Source organism: Triturus cristatus, chromosome 1_2 (assembly GCF_964204655.1).
Source record: "Triturus cristatus chromosome 1_2, aTriCri1.1, whole genome shotgun sequence".
NCBI lineage: Eukaryota > Metazoa > Chordata > Amphibia > Caudata > Salamandridae > Triturus > Triturus cristatus.
Window position 1 is genome coordinate 477,332,343 of NC_140580.1, and position 25,464 is coordinate 477,357,806.

The following is a 25,464-nucleotide window of genomic DNA, read 5'->3' on the forward strand; positions in this document are numbered from 1 at the left end:
CTCATCCCCTAAAAGTAGGTAATAGATCTGTACCATCACCTACAATGTCCATAGCATTACCTAAATGGCAGGATGCCAACTAAGTGAACAGATCTAAACCTCTGGTATCAGATCTATTCTGTTGTGAATCAAGAAATATGGTTTATGTTTAAAACTTCCGGATGATTACAAATGTTCCCTCTTGTTGTAGACATCCGAGATAAAGAGTTGTGTAGTCCTGCACGTTTATTATATTCAACTGATATTTTATATCGCATTGTAAGGTGCTGTAACCGTATTTCACATATGATAGTCTGTCTCACTGTAGTACTACTTGCAGAAACAGTATATCAACAAGCTATTCCAAATGTATGTATAGAAAAAAAGTCTTCTAATGATGTAGAGAATCTTTCCATCAATCAATCAATCAAGCAGGATTTGTAAAGTGTGGCTAATCACCCACAAGGGTATCCAGGCGTAGAGAACCATGTGCTTCAGTAGGGTTCAGTTGAACATACAGGTATTGAGTCCCTTCCCGAATTCCAGAAGAGAGGGTGAGATCTGGAGGGAAAGGGGATACTCGATCCTGGGCTTCGCAGCGAGGTAGGAGAAGGAGCGTCCTCCACTGTTAATTAAGCAGATGTGGGGGGTGCAAGGTAGGGGGAGAAGGAGTGCAGGTGTCTGGAGGGTAGGTGGAAGTTCACATGAAGGTAGATGTACGCTGGTCCTTGCTTGTGAAGGGCTTTGTAGGTGTGGATCAGCTTCTGAATGGGGAGGCAGTGCAGCTTCTTGAAGTGTGGAGTGATATGGGTCAGTTTGGGATGGTTGAGGATGAATCCAGCCGCTGAATTCTGTAGTCTCCTCAGGAGGTGTGTGGTGATTACGATGTAGAGTGCATTACTATAGACCAGCTGGTTTATCTGGTGCTGACAGGGAGCCATTTGAAGGTCTTGTGGAGCATGCAAAGCTTGAGTAAGCAGGTGGAATATACTGCGTTGATCTGGCTTTTCATGGTGAGCTTACTGTACACGTTGATGATGCCAAGCATGCTGCCATGGTCTGTCAGAGTGCATGAGGGTCCTAGTTTCAAATGCCACCAAGGTAATTCCATAGGAAGGTGTAGCTCCTAAAGATCAGCACTTCTGTTTTGTCTGTGTTGAGATTCAGGCAGTTGATTTTCATCCAGTTGGTGATGCAAGTCATGCACCTGTGGAAGTTTGACCTCGTGGTGAGGGGTCTTCTGAAAGCAAAAGAATGAGCTGAGTGTCGTCTGCGTAGGATATGATATTAAGTCCATGGGTTCTGACGATGTTGGCCAGGGGGGTCATGTAAGTGTTGAACAGCACTGGGCTGAGGGACATGCCTTGAGGGATGCCTCAAATGATGTTCTTGGGTTTTGAGGTGAATGGTGGTAGGGGGATTCTCTGGGTTCTTCCGGGGAGGAAGGAAGTGTTCCATTTAAGGGCGTATCCTAGAATTCCAATGTGATGAAGCCTCTTGATAAGGGTATGGTGGGATACAGTGTGGAATACTGATGAGAGGTCGAGGAGGATCAGGGAGGCTGTTTTTCCCTGCTCAAGGAGGATTCTGACGTTGTCGGTGGCAGCGACCAGGGCTGTTTCATTGCTGTGGTTTGTACAGAATCTGGATTGGGTGATGTCCAGAAAATTGTTGTTCTTCAGGTGTTTTCGTGAGTTGGTGGTTGATGGACTTTTCGGGGAAAGGGGAGCTAAGAGATGGGATGTTAGTTTTTGAGCACGCTGGGGTCGGCGGACGGTTTTATGAGAAGGGGTTTGATTTCTGTGTGTTTCTATTCTTCAGGGAAGTTGGCAGTGGTGATGGATATGCTGAAAATGGTCCTGGACTCATTGCTTACCGTCTTGCTCCCGAGGTTGAAAATGTGGTGGGGACAGGGGCCTGAGGGTACTCCTGAGTGGACGGAGTTCATGAATGCTGTGGTGTTCTGTGTGATGAGCTGGTCCCAAGTGGTGAACAGGTGGGTTGGAGTTCAAAGTTTTTGTAGATGGTGGAGATCTTGTCATGGAAGAAGTGGGCAAGGGTGTCGCATTGTACTTGGGTAGGGGTAGTTTTGGTGGCTGAGGTGTTGGAGAATTCGCTGATGATGTTGAAGAGTTCCTTGCTGTGTTTAGAACTGGATTCCATACGGTCAGCTAGGGTGAGTTGGTGGTATCGGTTGAGGGAAGTCTCGAAGGTGATTCGGTCTGTGGGCTCCTTGCTGGTGTGTCATTTCCTTTCTTTTTGCTTGCAGTTGCCTTTCACGCTTCTCAGTTCCGTGGTGTACCAATTGGCCTGTTTGGTGGATGTCTTGGGTTTGGTGGGCTTGATGGGGAGTGACTCTGTCGGCACAATCGGTAATCCTGGAGGTGAGGTTCTTGACAGCCTGTTCTAGGTTGGCTGCGGTGTTTGTTGGGATGTGTTGAGGTCATCGGTCCACTGGCTCTCTGATACTTTGCTCCAGCTGTTGTGTGAGGTGCAGGGCAGCTTCTTGGTGGTGCTGGGTCATCCTGCGATTGTAAAGATGATGATGGCATGGTCTGTACAGTTAAACTTGGTGAAATGACTGTACGTGACTCTGTCACTGGCACTGAAGATGGGGCCTATGTTGTGCGTGGGGTTGGTGTCTAGCTGGGTGAGACTGATGTTGTTCACACTTTTGAGGAGATTGGCTGTTTTGGAGTTGTTAAGGTCATCGATGAGGATCCAAAGTCAGTTTATTCTTAGAGAGAAAATGTCCCCGTCATCAAGACACTCCCTTTTCTCTGCATGGAAAATGGAGAATGGATGCTTCTGGATCCAAACCTTCTTCTGATCCCAGCATTGTATCAAATTCTTGTCCTTTAATTCTCCTTTCTCCATCTACCTAAATTATTGAATCGTTTTTCATTGAACAACCTTCCAATCACTAGAACACCATCAATCGGGCTTTCGCCCCTCTTTTGTTACTGAATCTGTCATGGTTACTGTGCATAATAAAATACCAATGTGCCTTGATTTCGACAGCTACAAGACTTTGCTTGACCATTCTGCTTCTTCTGATACTTTCTCCCATTACACCCTTCTGTCTCATTTGGGAGAGGTAAGGTTGGATGATCATGTACTAGATTGGTTCTCATCCTTTCTATCAGATTGCACGCAGATGGCTACACTCTTTCCTTTTCAATTGGCTGTCAAATCTATCATGCATAGTGCTACTCAAGGCTTAATCCCTAGTCCTACCTTATTTAATCTGTATGGGGCTTCTTCAGCCTCTCTGATTCACTCATATCAACTAAACTTTCTCTCATATGCTGACAACATCAAACTCATCCTTAGTTTCGATGGAGACATTTTGCCCCTTCAAACACCAATTCAAAGCTTGTCTGTCAACAATTGTTTGCTAGATGAATGCCAGCTCACCACACATCAGTTCTTCCAAGACACAGGTTCTCATCATTGGTTCACCCTTGGTCTGGAATTCTAAATGGTGGCCTGTCGAGCTGGGCCCTACACCTACTCAAGTTCCTGCTGCCTATAGCCTAGGGGTGACAATTGGTTCTATTCTTTCCTTCAAGGGTCACATTTATAATTTTCTCCAACACTTGTTTCTTTCTTCTGAAAGCCCTAAATAACATGTTCCATAAATTCCAGCACATTTTCGAAACACAGTAGTCCAAGTGTCCATTTTGTCCTGTCTCAATGACAGTAATTCTCGTTTTTGGGTTTACTTAACCTCTTCGGTGCCCATGACGAGCTGGACTCGTCATGGGCCGCGGTTGCGCTGTGCCCATGACGAGTCCAGCTCGTCATAAACCCCGCCCGCTAATGTAACGGCCGGCACAGGGCGGGGAAAGGGGCGGGCACTGAAGGGGTTAAGGACGTGGTAAAGCGTGTTCAGATCACCCAAAATGTAGCTTGAAGATACGTTGTCAAATGTTTCGCCTTTACTATCTCACCACATATTCACATCGAAAAATGAATTATCAGATTTCTTAGTCTTTTGTAGAGTGCTCTGCTTTTCATTTAATGGATCGTATCTGCATCTAAAACTTCTTCACTAGCTATCAGCGGACCAGACATCTTCATTCATAATTTTCTCTGTTATACATCCCCAAATTCAAGTGTAAATGTACCAGACTGGCAAATCTTTTGCCTGCCTCACTGCCAAAGCCTAGAACTTTCTTCCCATCTCTTTCGGTATCTTCCCCTGTTCTTATATTTCATAAGCAGCTCAAAGGCCATTTTCTCAGGCTCTATTTAAAGACTTTCATGTGCAAAGTTTCCTAGTGCCAGGAGTCCCTTCGAGGTAGCGGCACAGAATCTACGACGTTATTCCGCTGTCTTTTTCCCCGCTTGGAATCACAACGCGGTCGTTACAACAACCGCATTGTGATTCCGCATACCATTACTCCGCAAGTCGGAACAACGACTTGCGTAGGGGGGGCGCTGGATGTTGGAATAGTATAATTTACTATTCCAACTCCAGTCTGTGCGGACACTAGGGAAGGTGTTGGATTCTAAATCCAACACCTCCCCCCCAGCCCCCCCTCCCTCCGCAAGTCGTTCTTCCGACTTTCGGAGTAATGGTATGCGGAATCACAACGCGGTCGTTGTAACGACCGCGTTGTGATTCAAGGCGGGGAAAAAGTTTCGGGGTAAACGTTGTTTACCAGCGGCCCACTCTAGAATTTTCAATCAGTCTTAGCCCGATGTTGTCAACATGAAAAAAGTGACACTTGGCTTTTTTGTTGCTCACTGCATGTGGAAGGCCCCAGTTTAAAACCACGTCACATCATGTTGACCAAGCCAGATTTCTTGAGCTAGACATACTCTGACCTACGCAGGACTCTTTTCACCTAAGCTGCTTCCTTTCACTAACCAACTATTTCCTCCAAGTCAGAACATTCTTAGCTCTGCTCCCACACCATCCAAAGTGGTTCCAACAGACAGTCCATTTGACTGCACTAGATCTGTTGCATTAGGAATAACCAATATGGAATTAGGTGATGACATGGGGAGAATGTGGGCTAATAGTTGTTGTGCAATGCATTCACAGATCTTATCCACAAGTGGGTTCACAGATACTTACACGAGCCTCCCTCCATTAACTAAGTGACTTCCTTCTAAGCACTTCTACAGTACTGACATAGCCCTACTTTTGATTTCTGCACCTAGCAGGGTCTACATCACTGAATACCATAGTTGTTATCAAGTGACTGCAACATGCGAAAATGGCACAAACACATCATATGATATAATGATCACCCACAGCAACACCCATGTCACGCCCCTAACAAGCAAAGTGTTGTGTGAAAAGGGCGATTTACAAGCGCAGGTAAAGTCATGCAGGGTGACTTTATGTGTGCTTGTAAATATCACTCAGTAGGTTGTACCGACAGTGCTTCACGCAACGTGGTGCACCGGTGACGCCCCTAAGTGTATAAGCGCTATGGTGTTTATGTACACTTTATCATAATTGAGAAGAATTTGCACATATGCTATAGGGCAGTGATGCAGTCCTCTACCAAACATCAGTCACATGATATAAGCATTCTTAAAAATGTTCATTTAATAACAAGGGCATTATTGCATCTTGCTTACCTTTTAGCACCTTTCCGAACAGGATATCTTCATTGTATTTACAAAAGATCCGAATATTACGTTTTGAATTCCACATCATGTGTTGATTTTTCAAAGTATAACATGTTTCAGAAAAAATAATTTGACTTCTTATCATTGTTCCGTATATATTTTGTTTGTGTCCTTATTTGGCACTTAATACTTTCGGTGCTTGTGTAAGTCTTTTGCTATTTTTGGGTGATTTACAATTCTGTGCTTTCTTGCTGAATCATCCAGTTTTCAAATATTTATTTTTATGTTGTAATAATTTTTATAGCTCCTGGTTTATGGATAAAGGGTGCTGCCTTTACTACTTCATTTCAGATATCCTCCTCATTCCTTGTGCTTTCTCATTCCATGTTGTCCTTTTATCTGTCATTGTGCTGCTGTTGACCCTTGAACACATGGAATCATGTTTCCAGCTCTCTTTGGCATTTCACAGTAGATAACTGGAAAATGTCAGAGTGGACTCTGTTTTTATGAAGAATTTCATAGGCATCAGACATCCTTGGGGCATTATCCAATAAGTGTTGCATGACATGTGATACTGACATCCAAGCTGAAAGGGGAGCCCTTATGAGGAATTGGCCCTGGACTCTTTTTTTCATTTATAATTTGACGTATGGACTTTTCGGCTTGCCATATCAGCAACATACCCTGTGTCAGTGAAAAGAAAGATACTTTTCTTTAGCTGTAACACCACCAATGTTAGCTTGTTCTGCTTCCCACTTTCATTGAAAAATGCATAGTCCTTCGTCATTTTCACATTTTCAGCAGAATCTTCTGTACAACTCTGGTTCATCACCACACTTCTTTTACATCCCAATATTGTCCAAAAATGTGCATAAGAAATCAAATGGGTGAAGTATAAAAACATAAGGTCATCATTACAAACTTCTTAACAGAAGCAGTTTACTACCTGCTTAGCAGGCAAGCACACTTTATTCATTTCATCTGAATTAGTATACTGCTTTTTCACGTAAAGCTATAGCCGTCGCAAGTAACAGTGTCTTGGCAGTGTGTAGAAAAGCCTGCAATCTCATTCATATTCATTTTTGGCTTTCTTCTTTGAGGATACACAATGTGTCTTCAGACAATGTGCAATTCCTGACACAAGGTGAGGAATTTGTATTAGCAAAACTTTCTCTCTTCATCAGAAGAGTCAACTTTTTTAAATGTCAATCTTAGTGCGAAGGTTATCCTGCTTTCTTCAAAGCTTTTTTAAAATTGAGTTTGCCAGTAAAATATGTCCAATAGCAGCTTTTCATTTTTACTGTGCGGAGACAAGTTAATCTGTAAAATATAGAATAATGTATCAGAGAACAACATATATGATGAGATTCTTATGGAATATTAACTTTCATGCTCAACGTAACTTGATAAACATTTAATCACATGAATACCATAGACATTGTAACTCACAATATAAATATATATATTGTGATTCTTTGTTATCACAATGCATTAAAAGGTTTAAAAAAATGCATAAGCAGTTGGTAACCATTCACTTGGTGGAAGCAGTCTATTTGGGTCTGCTTTTTGAATTACATATGTAGTAGCAGAGAGCAGACAGGGGTGTCCTGAACCTCTTTATGCTCCCCGTAAGGTTACTTATATTTTGACATCAACCACTTTACCCTATAGTATAGACAAGCCACAATACCAGCACATTACATATGTGAATGCAGAGATGGATGCATGCTGTACCTTGAAACTCAATATCTCTGCCTTCACAGCTAGTCCCAGGAGTTCACAGAAACAAATCTAGCCTTATGAAATTTAATGCAACTGCATTCCTGTGAATCCTTGCTTCCATACCTTTCACTGCGCAGGATTGATGCATGTTGCACAGCTCCTAGAAGTGAGCAGTTCAGATCGCATACCCTTTTCTGAGATTTGTGACCTACCCAATGAAACTCTTGGACCAAGTTCAGAGAAATTGGGCACAAATGTAGCATGCCTAGTCTCATAGAAACCTCTACATATCTGTTCAACTTCAACAAAAGAAGAAATTAATCTATGTATCTAGAGTAGGGGGCAACACATCTTAACATTTTGTCTAAAATGGAATGCAGAATACCATATGGTAATCAGGAATTAGGCTTCCTACAGTGTATTACAAAGGCTGGTTGGAGGCTAAATAATAACTAATTATAAATGTCTTTAGTTGTCAAGTTTTAGTTTAGAGTATAAACTTAGCGTTTTGTGGGCCTTTTAATTTGGTACAAGTAAGAATTCCTTTCAGAGAGACATGGGGAAACCAGGAGTTAATGGGCACAAATGGGGTTGTGGCTTTTTACTCCTGATATCACGGGACACAAATTTCTATGGGCCCTGAGTAATTGGCCCAAGTACCACCCCTTCCGCACTTGACTCTCAGTGGTAGTTCGGGTCGAGTAGTTCAAGGCTCTTCAGGGAGAGGTAGGCGAAAAGTAGGCAAAGGCACAAGACTCAAACTATGCACAGCAAAGTCAATAATAGGATTGTCCAGTCCAATACTTACTTCTGGTAAGAAAAGCAGAATTTATTCATACACACAAAGCACAGCACACTAATTCATCAACACATCAAGTGCCACAGGATAGTGCCCTAGAGTAGATTTGGGGCTTTTCCCCCGCCTCCTCCACATGAACCAATGTGCCCCTGCTGAGTCCACAGAGGTGACCCCACAGGTGCTACCCTTGCTAGCAGTGCACGTCCAAGTATGCAACAATCTCAGCGACCCCCTCCTGGCATTTAGGGTCATGGCAATCTTCTTTCTCCTGATGAACAGTATTGTTGACAAATTGTTGAGCTCTAGCTCCCACCTTTAAAGTCCAAATGCAGACGCACAAATGATATTGTGTCTGGGCCTTCGAAATTCGAACTCTGGGTGTCAGTTCCTTTGAAGTGCTTTCTCCCTGACCCATTCTTTTGTCCAAGAAACAATTTGCCATAGCAGATTAATCTTCAATACAGGGAAAGGAGTAAACTGAGATCACACCTGGCTGTCAGCGTCTTCTGAAATATGCCTCACAAAGTTTCAAAGGCCTAAGCCTTCCCCTCTGTCAAGATCCCTGGTTCACAGTGCCAGCATTATCAGTTCACCATCTCCATGAAAATGAGCCCAAGCCTCACTGTCCTGAGTCTTCCTGGAATCAAAGACACCTTTGATTTGCACTTAACTCCAGGTAAGGGCAGCGACCTTCTACCACAATGAGGGTAGAGCTTCATGTGCCACTCCAAATTTAACAAGACCTCCTTACCATGATGCCTAGGTCAGGGTGCACACGGATGATCCGTGCTCACTCGTGACCAATAATCAGTCACTAGAATCCTAATATCCTAGTGATACACGTCTGTCACCATGCAAGGTACTTTTCCGTCCCAGCAGCACATCATATCCACACACCATCCATGCTAAAAAAGTACCATTTGCAAAAGCCCAAATCACTTTTTATCATTTCAAATGGCACTACTTCTAAGCAACTTTTCAGTATTCAAATTTATCAGTACAGATATGTGTCAAGTAGTACTTATAACACTGTTAGTTTTTCTTCTTTGCAAAATACATAATGGGATTCTTAACCACTCTCTGCATAAAGTTTGACACAGCACCCCTCAATCTTTGCAAATGTACCTGCATTAGTGCCTAAGTAGCAGACATGGTGGCAGATGAGCATTGCTCCCTTTCAACTTATAGTACAACAGAGGAATAAGAAATAGTGGATCAGCTCAATGAAGAAAAACATTCCACTTGGTCTTTGCTAGTTATGGATGCAACCTATGTCCAATAAGCAGGCTTTAGCTCTTACTAGGCTATCCTTTTTCACTGCTTATTTTTTTAGATTTCAGTATGTTTTTGCAATGATTTTCAATACTTTTGAAATCAATACTTACTGGTGATTATTTAGCTGCCCTTATCACAAAATAGACAAAGACTGTGTTTTGCAGTGTTTACAGAACATGATTTTTTGTGCAGTGATCATGTAAGCACATAATTTATTTAAAAGAAAAGTGATGCAGGGCATGTAGTGTCTTCCTACTGTCAGACTCTGTCTAGTCTACAGGACTATTAATGTATTCAAAAAGTAAAAGTGTCATATTGAAATGTAAAAAAATCCTGCGCAATGTTATTCCTTATAGAATATTGATATTGTAGGGGTGGGCAATCCAGCCAACATCATAGTATCTTGTGAAACTTTTAAAATATTTAAACTTGGAGCATAATAAAGTTGACAATATTTCTTATCCCTTGTTAGACCTGTCAGCATTAGGGTGGTTTTCCTCCAGACCTTTACCTTACTCCTCCATTTTTGCTGATCTCATTTTTGATGGCCTTAGGACTCTTTGCACTTTACCACTGCTAACCAGGGCTAAATTGTGTGTGTGCTAACTGCTTAAAGCATGGTGAAATTTGCTTACACCCAATAGGAAAACAACAAGAGAGATCCCCTACCATGCTTAGCCTATCTCTCCATACCAGTCCAAGGGGGATCACTATATGGTATTCAAATGAATCTGGTTGGCTATTGGTTGGAATAAAAATTTCCTTAGTGCATCCCCATTTGTTTTTAACTCCGTCAGGGCGCCATTTGAAAATAAAATTAACACTCAGGACACCCTAGACTATTTTAAATCTAGGATCTCAATCAATAACCAAAGAGCTCCCATGGCAGCCAAGGTTGAGCCCATCCAGATACACTAGGTATCTGGATGAAGACTCTATGATGAAGCATGCCACTTGAAATTCCAGTAGGCGAGAGTCCATTTAATGCCATAGGGTGATTCTCTCGGGCTGGCATGCAGAGATTGGCTAAGCACAGTAAGGGTTACCTCCTATTGTTTTTGTATGGTTAGATGTTTTGAGAGGTGATAGAGCCCTGTATCCCTTCTTACTCCCTCCTTCCTGGAATACAATATGACACCTAACAGTCACATTAAAAGTACTTGTAAGTCCCTAGTATAGTGGTGCTACATGTACCCAGGACCTGTAAGTTAAATGCTACTTGTGGTCCTGCAGCACTGATTGTGTCACCAACATAAGTAGCTCTTTTATACATGTTTTAAACTGCTATTTCGACCTGGCAGTATAAACGTTTTGCCAGGACTAAACCTTCCTATTTAATACTCGTAAGTCAACCCAGGGCAGGCCCTAAACAGCACACAAGGCAGGGTGCAGTGTATTTAAAAAGTCGATCATGTACTTTTAACTTTTACATGCTGCTTGGACCTGCAACTGGACCTGCCTGAGCCATGCTGGCGTATGCTGGAGTGAGTTTGAAATGAGCTCCTCTCTAAAGAAAAGGAGAAATCCTCATGTTTTGGGCTCTTCGTGACTGCCATACCAAAATCTTGCCACCTGTGCTGCCTGACAACACGAAGCTCCAGTGAACCCAACTCTTCGCGCCAAAGTGCCTGTCAGTTAGGCCTGGCAACACGAGGTCTGCACTCGTGCTACAGCATCGTGGTGACCACCAATATGAAGCTGCAGCAATGACTGTCCGCAACGCCCAACAGGATCTTCGCACTACAGCATCGACCATCCCCGACACCTGGACTGCCCTTCACGCTACATCGACGACCATAGACACTGCTCTCCCTGCTCCTTATGGCCCCTCCACCATGAGTGGAACTCATTGCGCAGGACTTTGAAAGGTAACTCTTTCAGCAGAAGCATATATACATACATAGTTACCTGAGCTAACTATAACTTATGCTCCCGCAATGCAGCGCTTACGACCTCATATATTAAATTACTCATGACATGGTCAGTAACATAACTGATGACATCACTGATGGCATCTCAAATTACATCACTGATGACATCATCCAGTGATTGTGAGTGTTTTCTAAATGTTTATGACTTAAACATATATACTAAGCTTCTCCAAAAGTTAAATTAATATACTTTGTGTACTAATAATGATATTACTTCTAGCATATATTATGTAAGTAGCTGTGTGACTGTGTATATCCGTGTGTGAGTGGGTGTGTGGGTAGCTGTGAGGCTGAATTAGTGGGTGTGTGAGTTGTATGCATGAGTGAGTGGCTGTGTGAGTGTCTGTATTAGTGAGTGAGTGGGTGTGTAGTGGCTGCATGGGTCTGTGAGTGGGTGTGTGAGTGGCTGTTTGGTTGGGTGAGGGGATGTGTGAATAGCTGTATGGGTGACTAAGTGGATATATGAGTGGCTCTATGGGTGAGTGACTTGTGTGTGAGTAGCTGTTCTGGAGAGTGTGGCTGCGTGAGTGGGTGTATGGGTGAGTGAGTGGGCATTTGAGTGACTATATGGGTGAGTGGATAACTCTACGAGAGGCTTTGTGGGTGTGTGAGTGGCTGTATGGGGATAAGTGGGTGTATGGGTAGCTGTATGTGTGAGTGACTGGTTGTATGAGTGACTCTATGGCTGTGTGAATAGATGTATGTATAAGTGAGTACTTGTGAGAGTGGTTTTATGGGTGCGTGAGTGGGTATGCGAGTGGTTGTGTGGGTGTGTGGGTATGTGAGTGGCTGTGTGAGTGCTTGTTTTGGTGTGTAAGTGAGTGTGTAAATGATTGCATGGGTCTGTGAGCAATTTTGTGAGTATGTGAAAGGGTGAATGAGTGATTGTATAGCTGTGTGAGTGGTTGCATGGGTCTGTAAGTGGGAGTGGTTATGTGGGTGTGTGATTGGGTGTATGGATCTGTGGGTATGTGAGTGGGTGTGAGTAGTTGTATGGGTGTGTAAGTTGGTGTGTGAGTGGTTGTGTGAGCAGGTGAGTGGGTGTATGAGTGGGTTTGTGGATAAAGTCATCAGTTATATAATTTGTGACATCATCAGTGATGTCACTGACCATGTCATAAGCGATGTAATATGTGAGGTCATTAGCATGTCTCAATTCTCCTGAAGTCCAATTGAATTGTAGGGTGCCACAAGGTTCCTCTGTCTCCACTCATCTCTTTAATCTCTATATCCGTCCTCTGGTTCACGCTCTCAAAAACATGAAAGTCAATATTTTGAATTATGCTGATGACATGCAACTCCTTTTTATGATTGGTAACCCCTAATTCAAAGTTGTATTTCCAAGACACCATGCTATTCATCTGGGATTGTATGAACAGCAACCATCTGTAACAAAACAGAGATAGTAGTCACCAAGAATAGGTTAGGCCATTTCTTACTTCTGATGCCTTGGTCGAAGTTATAATTGCTTAAGGGCCAGATGTACAACCCTTGTTTGCGGTCGCAAATGGGAGAACATCCCTTTTGCGGCCGCAAAAAAGGATAATAGCATGTACAAATGCTATTTTGCGAGTCACTGATTCGCAAAATAGCACATGCGACCCTCGCTATTAAGAAGGGGCATCCCTTCCTAATAGCGAGTCAACATGCTATGTACTAGTGTTTTGCGACCGCATTTGCGGTCACAAAACACTCGAAGTTTACCACCTACTTCAAGTAGGTGGTATACCACTCGCTAAGGGGAGGGGTCCCCTTCCCTTTTGTGAGTATGTTGGAAAATATTTTTTAAGAGCAGGCAGTGGTCCCAGAGACCACTGCCTGCCCTTAAAAAAATGAAACTGAAAAGTTTAATTTTTCTTTTTTAAAAGCATCCCATTTTCCTTTAAGGAAAACGGGCTGCATTTAAAAAACAAAAATTCCTTTATTATAAAAGCAGTCCCAGACATGGTGGTCTGCTGAGCCCAGCATGCCACCATCCCTGGGAGGAAACCGTATGGAACCCACGCACACCAAATGTTGAATGGAACGTTTTTTCAAGTTAAGGCGTGCTCTAGAGGAGAACGTCACCTAAACCAGGACGTATGAATGAGTAATTGATGCACTAATCAGATTGAATAGTGTCCCCCTTGTAGGACAGCCGAAAAGGCAACGAAGTTGCAAAAAGATGATCGTGGTTTTGAAAAAGTTTTTAACTCAAATATTTATTGAGATGAGTTATTATAACCACGATCATCTTTTTGCAACTTCGTTGCATTTTCGGCTGTGCTACAAGGGGGACACTATTCAATCTGATTAGTGCATCATTTAACCATCCCTGGGAGGGCCTGTCATACCCAGTGGGCTCGCAAATTGCGAGAGGCTCATTAATATTCATGAGCCTCGCAATTTACGACCCCTTTGGGAATCACAAACAGTGTAAATACACTGTTGTACATGCAAAATAGCACATCGCAAATTGCGAGTCGCAAATGACTCGCAATTGGTGATGCGCTATTTTGCAGGTCGTACATTTGGCCCTTAGTCATGTCAAGAATTGACTATGCCAATTCCCTCCACCTGAGTCTTCCTAAACATCTTACACACATGCGGTAGTTGAATCAAAACCAGGCTGCTCGGCTGATCTATCAACTTCCCAAATATTACAACATTTCTAAAGTGACCAGAGATCTTCATTGGCTCCCTGTTGCACAGAGATCCATGTTCAAAGCATGTTGCACTATCTACAAAGCTTTGCACATGAATAGTCCAGCTTTTATCAAATCTCAGATCCATAAGTACTCCCCCACTAGGGATCTTTGATTCACTCATCTACACTAATTAGTGATTCCCCAATTTATTGGGAATAGGACTGGTGGAGTCAAGTTCTCAGTCACTACTCCCCGTGCCTGAAACGCCCTTCCTCTGGAACTTAGGACCACAGTAAACAATGGAAAGTTCAGACAAATGCTGGAGACTTGGTTCTTTAAGCAAGCCTATAGTAAGTATCCTGAGTCATAATGAGACAGTTACCTAGCGCCAAGAGACCGTTTGGTGGATGTGCGCTCTATAAGCTAAAGCAGCAACATAACATGACATAGAGACAGGCGTATGCTATAATTAGCTCTGGTAACTATAACTGCTGAATTTCTTTGGTTTTATGCTTGTGAAATCTGTGTGTAACTATAACGTCCCTGTAACCTTTGGGTTTTTTCAGTGAATTTCTAAGGTTTTTTTTTAAAGATAGTTCTTAACTATAACATCCATGTAACCTTCGTTTTTTCAGTACATTTCAAAGGTTTAAATGTTATTTCCTAACTATAATGTGTCTGTAACATTTGCTTTTTTAGTGAATTTCTGAGGTTTTTAAAATTTTATTTCCTAACTGTAACCTGTAACCCTTGAGAGTGGGTGTGTAAGTGGCAGTATAGTTTAGTGAGTTGGTGTGTGAGTGGCTGTATAGTTTGGTGAGTGGGTGTGTGAGTGGCTGTATGGGTTGGTGAGTAGGTGTATGAGTGACTGTAGTGGTCTGTGAGTGGATGTATGAGTGGCTGTACTCCTGTGCCAGGAGACGACAAGAAAGAAACCACTATTCATAGTCACTACAGATCAGATTGTGCTCCAATACATCAATGATGCATTCACCTCCATCAAGGATTTCAGCTAATTTTTCAACTTGGAATACAAGAGAAAGCATGCTTGCTTTGCCTTCCCCAAGCCCAAGAAGTTAGGATTGTTTGTGCTTTAAGGAAGGGAAGGGGGGTGTGGCCCTCCTCCCGGGCCAATTTGGTCCCGGGAACCCTATCTCCTGGGTCCCAACCGCTTGACCCAGGGTACCCAGTGTGGAGTGCCGGGACCGTGGGGGAGTTTTAATGCCCCCGCGGTACCTGCCGCCTACCTGTCTCCAGCGGGAGCCAGCTTTGCTCCCGCATGCAGGGAGCTGCCAAAAATTCTATTCCCTGCATGTGGTAGCAATCATGTCATCTGTTTTCCTGCCCACTTGACAGCAGGCAGGAAAATATACGAAAAGTCAGCTCCCAGCGAGTGGGAGAAGTTTTCCTGCGTCTGCCTGCTGGGCGCAGACTTACAGCTTGCTCTTGCTTGGCAGTAGCTGTCAAAGCTCACACAAAGTGAAATCAAACAGCTATGTCCTGGGGGTGGGGACACCTGGACAAAGAGAGCCAGCCCTGGGATGGCGGTGCCCAGTGCAATTAATACCTCCAGGAGGGGTGCTGTGCAATCCCACTCCTTTGTTCTTCTAAGGCCTGGGAGGTGGTGGACACTGGGAGTGAAAAGGGTCCAGGAGGGGGCAGCATGGCTCCTCTCCGAGTTTAAATTTGGCCATGGCCCGGGTAGGTGATGGACCTGGGTTGAATATGGCCCAGGAGGCAGGCACCCCTTCCCCTTTACATTGAATTTGTGACCCTGCGGCCCTTAAGAGCAATGAAGCAGGGTTTGCACAGCCCCCTCCAATTTATCAATGAAACCCCAGGGAGATGGTGATCCCTGGGGCTCTTAAGAGGCTCAGGAGGGGGGCTGCATCTCCCCCCTCCGGTAATGATGACAATCGGCCTGTCCCCCCGAGGAGGTAGCAGTCTCCAGGGCCAAGATTGGCCATGGGGAGGAGGGCCGCATGCGCCCCACTCCTCATAATACCTACAAGAATAAGCCCCTCAGGACCTGGCACAACAGGGGGCTCAAATACAAACAAGCACGGGAGTCCATGCTTGTTTTAAAAAAAAAAAAAAATTGTGGGGATTCACAAATCTTATATATATATATATGTATTGGGTAGTTATAGTTAGGACCACGCTTGTTTATGCTTTTTGTGGTTTGGTAAATCCATTCAGCAGTTTTTTAACAATTAAAGCTCAAAATCCTTGTATATTACATGCTGCATAGGATCATTGTGAGATCTGACTGGTTTCCACCACATCAACAAGGAAGTGGCGGCAGCCATCTTGACACTCGGGACTCAGTCCAGAGTCCTTAGAAAAAGGGATACCCTAACCCCCTAGGCCTGGTGGTAGGTCCCAGAAAGACCCCTCCTGCAGTTAAAACATTTTTTTAAATGTCGCCTTTAATTTGCACTACTCCCAATCCAGTGGAAAATATTCCTTTTGGGGAAGGGGTGTGCAGCCTCCCTTCCTGAGCTTTAATAGGCCCTTGAAACCCCATCACTTGGGGCAGAATTCCACGAAAAAGGGGAGGGAGCGCACATTTTTTCATTGAGGTAATAATTGTTTTTCCATGACTACTTATGGTTGAGTGACAGAGAGGGTAGTGGAGTAAAGATTGGATAACTAGGTTTATTCTTCACGGATCGAGAGACACAGGCATGACTTCACAAAAACTGAAAGAAATTTGCCAAATAATAAGCACAATTTCCTGTTCATCAGCAATATGTGGGGGTAAATATTAAAATGTTAGCTAACCCAACTTCAGTAAAAAATAGTTACATTTGGGCATAAATCGTGAATGTGTTGGTTGAGGCATTTGGGAAGACGGGAACCTTGCATTAAGTGGTGAATAAAAGAGGTTTCTAGATGTTTTCTTTTGGCAATGAGAGGAAAAGTATTGTACACCTAACGTACTATAGGCAAAAAAGCGTCACTTATTCTGGACCAAATATGAAGAACATCCGTTTTTGCCTCATTCTGTTCAACAAATAATTTTCAGCAGATAGATGGGAGAGTGAAAAGAAGGTAGAGCCACTGAGTTAAACACACATCTGAAGGGAAGACGTTTCTGACCTGTGAAATATTCTCAATTTGTTTTGTTTTTGGTCCTCTGGCTTTTGGGACTGTGCTGTGGGTGAAATTCCCTAATGAAGCCTACCTTACTGTAGGCACCTCTTTAAAATGGTTTTGAGCAGTAACCATCAGGCCCACCTTTTAAATTAAGATCTGCTGCTGCACAGCTGGGTTAAGAGACTTTGAGCAGGTTACACATGAGCTTGTGGGCACAAATGTTTGATCATATGTGCAGGCTGACTGAAGCAGATGGCTATCTACCCAAACTACCATTTGTGTACTGGCAGCACAGTAGTAGTTGGGACCCAGAGTACACTGGTTATGTGCTGCTAAGGACATATAATTCAATTGAGAACCAACAAATAAATGTTCCCTTTCTTGGCTGAAGAATACATTCTGTATGTTTAAACTGGGTTTGAATTTTGGAAAAAATACGCCTAAATTATAACTTTTCATTGACATGAGTTGTAAAAGTGTGTTTTCCTATCAAGATGCCTTTTCAGAGTTGGATTTAATCTGTATATATATGTTATACATTTTTACAATAAGGCATGTTTCCCTGAGTGAGGTTTACTGATATCAGGCTTTGTGCTACCCTGCATGGCCAAGTTAATTACCCTACCACCTGGGAGCTCAAACTCCTACTAAGCAAAAGAACCATTCTGAAGAATTAGCCTTTTCCTGGGAGAGAAAAGGGGTAGAGGTATATGTTCTACAAATTAATTAGTTACCTCTTAATAACCACCAATTGTAGGAGATTCTCACAGAGGACCTAAGGAAAAGGAGCACTGGCAGACATCTGGCTCAAGTCACCTCAGGGATGTTTTTTTAATTAGAGGAGGGAAAACACCAGACCTGATTGGTAGAAGCCTTAGAGGAAAGATCTTTTATAATGTCCCTTTTAGTCCCCATTTTGAAACTTTCCAGCATACTGTGTAGGCAGGTGGGTTTAGATGGTCGGTGGGCTGCTCTCAGGAGCTGCCAGTCAGGGGTGGTGGGGCGATGTGGCATCTCTGGATGGGGTATTGACTCTTACATTCTAGATGTCTCCACCTCCATTTTTGAACTCCTGCACAAGGAAGATTCCTTTGAAAAGCAGAAGAAGGATCCATTCACATTGTGGATGAACCACTATCTGGAATGGAAGGACATTCTGGACCTGTACTTCCTGGACCTTTGTTGGTCTCTGTTTACAGAGTTATTTGTACGAACTCTGAACTTCCCTTTCAGGCTAGTAGTTGGTGGAGTTGCTCTGAATCCTGAAAGAAAATAGTTCTCTTGGCTTTCTGTTAACTGGTTCTGGCTGTGGAAGGCCTCAGAGTTGGTACTAGAGGCTTCTGGGAATTCGTACACTGCAAATGGCAGATGGCATGGGTTCCTGGGGAATGCAGGGAAACAGATGGTATCACATATGGGATATGGGATGCTATTGCCATAATCTCAACGTAATTAGACTAGCAAGGACTGTAGATGAGTTCAGGTCCAAAGCTCTTAAATCTCACTGCTGCCAAGATTAGCAGTGAGAAGAGCTGCAAAAACATGCAAGAGAAAAGACTAGTGTCCATAAGGCCCTACAGCAACACACCTGGTAGCTGCAATTAGCCACCAAGACCAAAACAAGGCAAACACCATCCAACTCGGTCCATCGGTGCCAGAGATATCTTAATTGTAAGAGGATTTATTGACATCATCTTCGAAGTTCCTAGTTGATCTGCTTAGGCTTGGGAGGCTGCCAGGTCAACAAAATCAGAACTTCAACTTGCATTTTTTCAGATAGTGACCAGGGATCCTAGGTTTTAGGACTTGTAGTGATTAAAAGGCAACCTGATTTAATAATAGAAAATTAGTTTCTCAGTAAAAAGCTCATTTTACTGAGAAACTAATTGTTATTAAAGGTATATTACTTTTACTTAGTAGGTCTTTTTCATAGTTGAAACATGTGTACAATTGTGGTAACATCCTGTAATATTTAATTAGGGTGAAGCGTTCTATTATTAAATTGTATTCTTGAATTTATAATGGCATTATATGATAAAGCTGGTAGGCCTAACTTTTTATAACTGCTCAACCCATGTTAGTCATTGGCATTTATTGAAGTATTGTGGTTTTAGGGGTCAGGCTCTAGTGCTGCAAATCATTAAAAGTATCCAGACTGAGGACGCCCAGTACACTCTTAGTAGGTTTTAGTACAATAACCTTAACTTATTGTGCACCTTGCAACCTGTGTATTTTACGGGGCAGTTTACAGAATGTGCCAGTTCCTTTTTCCATCTGCTATCGAATATAGATGCTCGTTGCTGCATTGATGGTTTTAGATTTATTTGCCCAAAGCACATCCCTGAGGAAGCCCGGGACTGCATTTCCTTGCAAACCATAGAGTCAAATGTTAAAAAGGGTACTTGGGGTCTCAGGACACCAGAAGCGAGAGATCCCTGATTTCCCTAGAACCCTCTGACATAGATTTGTCAAAGGATCTATTAAAATTGGTTATAGTTCAAAGCACAAGTAACTGTTTCTCAGTAAAATAACTTAAGAGAACAGTTGTATAATTCCCTGGGAGGAGATTTTTCAGCAGGATTAGCTACTGCACTCCCATGGAAAAAGAGACTTATTAGCTTTAAAGAGAAAAATTAGCAGCAAAATTGCAAAGAGGATGTAGCCTTAGGGCTAGAGCGGTCGACCTCGAAGCTGGGGAACCGGGATCGAGTCTCGGCAACGACGCTCAACATCCTGTGATTCTGGGCAAATCACTTAATCTCCCTGTGCCTAACCAAAAATAAATTAATGTGTCCTCATGGAACGAAACTGGTGCTCATGTAAAGCGCTCTGATACCTGATGTCTCAGGTCTAGTACGCACTATATAAAACTCTATAAAAAATAAAAAATAAATCTAAGGTCTGTTTATTGAGATTGTGGAAAAGAACTGCATTGAGTAATAACATTGAGTCATGAAAGCCGAGTAATTCAATATTCACTAAGATAATTGATGTGGTTTCTCAATTTCCACATTACACGCATGCATGAAGACTAAGGGATCAGAGTTGAAGTCGGGAGAAAGAAGTGGATTTGTCGTAGGAAAATGTTAGACCAGTGAGTTGTCCTGAAAAGCCAGTGAGACAGTTAGGACTTCCTCGATGTGGCATTAAAAAGTTGTGGCATACAGGGACATTACAGGTTTTTTCTGCGATGTAATATAATGATTTGTAAGTAGAGTCCAATCTCAAAAATATTTATAAATCTGCAGCTGTAGGTTTGCAGCACTGCATAGCTGCACATTTATGAATAAAAGAAGTTAGAACGGTTTCCAAACATCCTCTTGGAAACCTGCAATAGTCTCAGGTTGTCAGGTGTACTCCTGGAAAACATTTGCTCAGATTCGCTTTAGATTTTTAGGAACAATCCCTCAACCATGTGGTTTGTTGCTTAAAACCAAAAGATAAATGTCCCTGACCATAAAGGAGTTTCATCTTTTTAATCATGGACATTTTCAAATTCTACCATTCTGATACCACTAGGTCTTACATTGCAGTAGCAGGAAGGAAACATCACAGCTTGTAGCCCTGCCCTAAATCAGATGGGGCCTTCAATACTGTGTCCTAGTGACCCCTTTGTCAGCATCGGATAAAGGGTTTCCACTTGCTCTATCAGCTGAGGTTCATTGGCTTAACAGTAGTCAATGAAGTCTAACTTCCACCAACCTCTAAAGGAGGCCTTTTGCTCTTATAAACAATTTAATATTGTTTCCAGTACAATGTCTGAACTTTCCTTACGAGAACAGAGCAATCATTTACAAAGAGGATGATTTTGTATGTTTTCATATGGGTCCATGTGTCAATGCTTCCACCAAGTTGAACTGGAGCTGTGCCAGTGACGGCTGGCATCTACGGGGGGCAGGCACATACGCAAATAAAATTGAATAATAAACACTTCCTAAACACGTCCTCCACTCTGGACCTCTTCTTTTGTCGACTGCAGGCACCAGCAATCCTCCTGTCCAATCCTGGTGCTGCTCACACTCTGTTAACCATCATGAGAGCAGCACCCTGATTGGAGGGAGCAGCCTCTCTCTGCGCTTCCGAAGCACGGGAGGCCTGCACTTGCTCTCAACTCAACTGTCTAAGACAGCTGGGTTGAGAGATTTAAAGTGTGCATGTCTGGCTGTCCGTTGCAAGAAGGCCAGCCAGAGAGACATGCACATATTAAACAGTGCACAGGCAGTTATCTGCCCACCACGCCTCCCTGCTGCCACTCAGCAGGCCCTGCCCCGCCTTGACACTAGGTTCAGGAACACGATGATGAAAAATAGAAAAATTGAAAAAAATAACATTTTATTTTTCATCTCTGGGGCTTTGGGGGCATTTGAGTGGGGCGACGCTCCTCCACTCCAACAGAGGAGCCAGCCCAGGGCTGTGCCGCAGAAAAGAACACAATTAAACTGAATTACACGCAAAAACTCCACGGACCGCTGCATTAAATAATGATGTAAGTGCAGCAAAAAATAGGACCATTCAAATCAAACAGAGCCAGCAATGTGAGCAAACTGGACATTTTACAAAAAGGGAATCAGCAGTCTGACGAGCACCCCCGCTGTCCATAACTGTAATACGTAAAAGAAAACAAACACATTTTGCTGTTTTATTGAGGGTCTTCTTAATGGGAAAGTGGACATCAACTATGTGGGCCCGATCCTTGAACCAGCAAAAATGTTAAATGAAACCGCATTAAATGTATGGTATGTATTGTTAAAACAGTAGAGGGAACCTGTTTATCCCGCCAACTGACAAAAATTATCAAGAGGGGCAAGAGAACTAACCACTACCCATACAAGAACTGATTGCACAAAGATCCATGCGGGTCTTTATTTCAAATTAGTTTTTTAAAATAAAATGATGCCACCAGAACTTCCATTGTCGTAAATGGACTAACATTTCTGGTTCCTGATTTGCCTAGATACAGAGGAACGTCCCCAATCAATTGTTTATATAGTATGACACTACAGCTTCTGTAGCCAAAATGAGAGAGGGGATTGGTCCCTCACTGACTGAAGCTAAACCAATGATGTATTACGCTATCAATTGGGATAATCTACATATTATAGTATAGCTTGGATAGTTTAGTACTTCACAGTTCTTGAAGCATGCCCTGAAATGTAAATCGCTTAGAATTTAAAAACTGTGCTTCTTCTATAACTGAATTGTCAAAAAGACCCACTTTTACCATTATGACCATAATGTCAGTTCATATTAATCCACTGATCACCCCTAAAACTATCAGGGTGGCAGCAGCTTAATTCCATTCAAATTGTTTCCTCTGCAAAGTTGTATTTACTGTTAACACTTATGTTTATATTCTGATTGATTATTTAATTTAAATGATTCTATTTTATCCAAGTTTTTATGAGGAATGAAACCAAATAGAATTATCTACAAATGAGCAGGTGATTACCTGGCTTTCACGAACATTACAACGTTTTTTCTTCTCTGCAATGCAGTAATATGGATTGACTCAATTTACAGATAAATGATCTGGCATGGGCACCTGCAGGACATACCCATTATATAAGATCTGTACTCCAACTTAAAAAATGTTTCCATGACTAGAGACCATAAAACAAGAGTCTTATTAGATCTCTTGGATCTTTCTTGCTAAAACTCTTGACTCCTCACCTCCATTATCAATATTATCGAATACAAATCTTATTATTAATATTATAATTTTCCTGGTGCATGAGAAGCTTAAGTTATACACATTAGGTGAATCTCCAAAGCATTTATGAGTATTGGAGGTAGGACTACAGGAGTACTGCTAAATTCCCATGTGAATCGGCCATAATATCTCCAACTCCCTGTTAGTAAAAGTAGAAAGTGACCTCATTCATTTATGTGTGCTAAATAAATATAAATATTCCCTGAACACTCTAATTTAAATATCAGTTTAAATATTTGTGTGGTAATGCACAAAGCCATCTACAAGTAAGTAAAAGTGTAGTACAGGAGTACTACTTTACATACTCCAAAATGCCTTTAAGAATAGGCCCCATAGTTGATAAATAAATCTCCCTAGTTGACATAAATTCTTTGTCAGTTGGTTGCCACTTTCCTAACTGCAAGATGTATTCAAATATTAAAGCACTCTGAGGTGTGCTGTCCAGCTGGCTAATGAAGTGGGATCTATTGCATAGCCAAACCAGTGCTTAAATTGTAAAAAAATAAGTGCCAGGGCCCTTGTCAGGAGGCCATCACAGCACTGCATTCACAGTATCTACACAACTACTAATCATCACACTGCTACAAGTATGATAATTCAGCCTGTTCAAGGGCCCCAAAGCTATAAGAAAGGCTTGGGCGACAGGTTTTGGTTGTTTTTAATGTATATTGTATTAATAAAACAACTGTTGTTCTGCTTATCTCTAAATCACACAAACAGCGCCACCATGTGTCAGCTGTCACAAGTGCTGGAGTTGATGATTAAGGCCCGGTGCTGAGCACCGGAAACCACCAGCTCAAATTAAGCCCTGATCCAAACTTACGAGCAGTGATCAGAGGCGTAGCTTGAGGGGGGGTTTGGGAGTGTGACGCTGCCCAACAAAATGCGTTCTTGGCTTGGTGGCTAGATCTGTAGGCCCTAAGTCAGGTCTGCTGTGTTTGTGTGAGATTTTCAGATCATGCACCAAGAATAAGAGACAAACCAATTAACTTTGTTGCAAAACAGGAGAGAGGGAGAGAGATAATCTGCTGGCTGATGGTCAAAATGCTTATCCATATCCAAGAATCAGTACCAACTTTTCTCCTTGTACAAACTGCGTGAACCTTGGCAAACTATTTATTTCACTGAGCCTCCTTTTTCTTTATTATCTCATATGAGAGCATTTTTGAATACCTGATATCAGGATGTGGGCTGTACAAGTACCTATCTTGTTTGATTTAAGAGACTATAATGCCACTCCATCTATAATAATTATTTAGGACATATTTATGGTTTACATCACTACTGACATTCCTCTTAGATCTCTAACGGCATTCTCTTTGGGGGGCTGAGTCAGCAACGTTTCTAAGTTCATGTTCAAAAACTTTAATAAATATCTATGTCTAAATATGCGTGATATAATCTGACGCTTCTGCATGTTTAAGAAATATACTTTTTTGAATTTTGAAGTGACTGTATCATATTTTTACATTGTGTTGTTTGCCCAACATGCATGCTAAATGTTTTCATGGCCTGGCTCATGCTTGGTCTCTTAGAGCCAAGTAAGACCCTTGGCTCGTCTTTGGCTCAGCTTGCCCTATCAATTTGGGGGCTAGTGGTGAAGATTTATTGATCAGCTGCCTTTTACTTTAAATCCAGATCACTTCCTAAATATTGTATGGAAATTGGGGATGTTTTTCACAGCTCAAAGCCAGATCTAGTATTTATCACAGAGACCTGACTTGATAGCCATTCCATGCCTGATCTGGCTTTAGCAGAGCCAACTGGATATAGGGTGCAAAAAAGCCATCATGTTGGAAGGAAGGCTGGGGGTGCCGCAATCCTTAATAGAGATATGTATGAGTGTGTTAGGGAGAGTGACTCCCTCTTGGGGGACTGTGAGGTCTTGATTTTTCAGTTTTCCCTTTACAAAATGGCTGAATTGGGAGGGGGCATCCTCTATACCTCATGGCAATAGCTCTCAGTTGGCAGCATCTCTATCAGCGTTGTTGGCCCCATTTGTGCTAAAGTTTGAATGCCTTCTTCTTATTGGTGGTTTCAATATTCAGTTTGAGAACCATTTGGTGTCATTGAGTAGGAATCTGGGGAACGATATGCAGATTCTACAGTCAAATCAGTGGATAAAAAGGTCCTAGGCACAAGGCAGGGTACACACTCGATTTATTATTCACCAGTATAAACACAGTGATTGCACAATCAGTCCTATCATATGGTTGGATAATTTTGAATTACATTTTCTTTCTCTCTATCAAATGGTTTGCCAGCCAGATAAAGTTCAACTCCTGTTCTACGGAGATCTTGGCCGGAAGTGAATCTTGCCTCCTTTACTAGTAATTTCAGACCTCCTATGATTAGAGATGACTGTTCAGAGGAAACAGAAGTAAAGGAGCTTCCGAACTCTATGACCAAGGCCATAGATGCCTGTGCCCCTCAGAAGGAGAGCAACCCCTGTAGACAATCATTATCAACAAAGTGGTACTCAAATGAATTAAGAAAAATAAAGTGGGAATGCAACTCTCCTGAGTGCCGGAGGTTAAGGTTTTAGAAGACCAGTCAATTTATAAAAATGCACTTAAAGCTTATCATAAACAATTCAGACAAGAAAAGAGGCAACATTTTGTAAGGAGACTTGAGGAAAACAGCAGATCATCTAGGGAATTATTTAAAATACTTAGGGAGTTGGCTCAGCCAGTAGCTTTGAATCAGATAGTCAAAGCTTCAGCTCCTCTTTGT

The 25,464-nt window shown here is 42.4% G+C and overlaps 1 protein-coding gene across 1 annotated transcript in view; it reads right to left on the reverse strand.

Moving 5' to 3' along the window:
• JAKMIP3 (Janus kinase and microtubule interacting protein 3) overlaps positions 1-25,464 on the reverse strand; it is an 893,040-nt gene that overhangs the window by 38,692 nt on the left and 828,884 nt on the right. The window contains exon 23 of the mRNA XM_085606202.1: positions 5,578-6,888. The gene's annotated coding sequence lies outside the window, so the exon portion shown is untranslated. The remainder of the gene's footprint in view (positions 1-5,577; positions 6,889-25,464) is intronic.